Genomic DNA, 2,213 nt, shown 5'->3' on the forward strand with positions numbered 1-2,213 from the left:
AGATAGCAAATGAATTCCACAAACAAAGCCATTCCTTTAAACTCAAATTTTATTCACAATGTATCAGAAATGAAAGTTCTTTGGTTACGGTAAGTCCTTTGCAAAAACGGTGGCCGAATTTGCTATCCATACGCATGGAGCCTTTAGTTAGAATTCCTCTGTGGGAATGTTAGTTCATTGTTCCTTTGGAAGGATCCATGTTGTTCATGGAAAACACGGCGGGAATGATGGCGCCTATATTTAGGCATAAAGTGAGTCCCTTAGGACTTATGAAAAAATAAGATAAGTTCCAATAATCGGATAATAACTTGCCAAACGTTAGTAATAATGCCCTCCTTGGTTTGAATAGGTTCAGCAAACAGGTTGTCTCTGTATGTAGAGATGAGTCCTTCGATCACCAACTATTTGGTGTCCATGAAGGCATAATCTTGGCTCCATCGACAGAGAGGCCGCTGGAATGAGTCTATACCGTGCCGTGTCTTTCTTTAGACTGAAAAATAAAATGCTTCAATACAAAAATGGCGCCAAATCAAGATCACTTGACCCATTCAAATTTAAACCAATCACAGACTGAATAGCAAACCATGTAGGCGGCCTAAAACAAATATGGCGGTTGAATATGGAATTTCTCACATAATGCCAAGGAGAAGAGGAAAAAGTAATGGATGATCATTACTTTTTCCCAATACAACTAAAGTACAACTTTAATTCAATTAAAATTTGTTTTTTAATATTAATATATGTGTGCCACTGTTTGTTGTCAATTTTCAGTTTAAACTTCAAACTTCTCGTGCATCCAGACATAAGCTAATTTCCACTATATGGACCGACCTGAGGAGCCTCATCCTTACAATTAGAACAAAACCACTCCCTCAAGGTATCTTGATGATTAACTCCCACGCAACTGCAATGGTACCAGCTGTCACAAGAATCGCAGCACACCATTGGCGATGTTCCATCATTAGGAACAAAACAGGTTGGACAGAAAAAGGGACCTCCTTCTTCTATAAACTCAGTTGATGCAATATCATCATTACCCTTAATTTCCAAGGGAACACAAGATTTTTTCAGGAATGGACCTGTTCGCACCCATCCTTAAGAACAACCGCGGAATGAACGTTATTGTCGCTTCCAGTAATTAATTTAATTAATTGATTCCAAGATTCCAAATTGTCTGGTTTTGTTGGGAGTCTTAATAAGTATTATCTCCAACACATAACTTGGGGGCACAATTGCTCCCAACTTGGGCATCGACTTCTCTTAATGACAAGAGGTATGCCAGATACGATTGAATTTTTCAACAAGTTTATTCCTCATTTCGAGGGAATTTAATAAGGCAGTCCTATTTGGTGGGTCAGGATATCGTAGGAATGAACCTCAGTGACCTCAGGCCACATACTACTACCATGAAGAAAAGACATTGTTTCTTTAATCCTCTCTTTCTCTAAAAGAACTCAACTAACCAAGATACCCAAAAATCTATTCCATTTTCGCTTCTGCTGTTGCTATTCCGTTCATGTTATTTAATAAGGGCATTAATTCGTCCACTAATTTTCCAAGTTGGAATGAATTTAGTTCTTTTTGAGAGGCAATGACGGGGAAAATTGTTGCAGGTAAGGCCTGAAGAAATTTATGAAGAACAATTTCTTCGCCGACGCCTATCCTTTTTGCTATAGAGAGCATCTCCTGTAAATATGCTGATGGACGGCCTACAACAAATATGGCGTTATTGTGTTTGTAAACATTAACTTGTCTAGCAACTCAGGCTTCGTTCTTTCATTCGCTTCAATTAAGGAGCATTTCAGTTCGTCATAGTCCTTTTCGTTTAAAATATGAAGCGGTATTTTTGTTACCACCTCTGCAGGCAGAGCTGATATGACCGTATAAAATTTTGTTGTCGAATTTGTGATGTTCCGCAGGTGGAATTGCGCTTCCAGAATGGAAAACCAGCCATTCACTGCTGTTTCCATGAATTCCAACGGTTTTATTTGTAATTTGTTGTAAGGAGGCTTCTTCCATTTAATTTTTTTTTTTTTTGTGTGTGTAAAAATATATTCTAGTATTTTTCTTTTAACCGAAGAAAAGTAGGGAAAAAATAGTTTGTTTTACTTATGTCGCAGGTTCTCTTTGATAACGTTTGTGACGTGAAATGACAGTTACTTGTAATTTTCCTGAAAACTCCAAAAAGTGTTTCTTTCCTTTCAGTCCTGGGT

The sequence above is a fragment of the Euprymna scolopes genome, chromosome 22, assembly GCF_053919585.1.
Source record: "Euprymna scolopes isolate OS-2025 chromosome 22, ASM5391958v1, whole genome shotgun sequence".
Classification (NCBI taxonomy): domain Eukaryota; kingdom Metazoa; phylum Mollusca; class Cephalopoda; order Sepiida; family Sepiolidae; genus Euprymna; species Euprymna scolopes.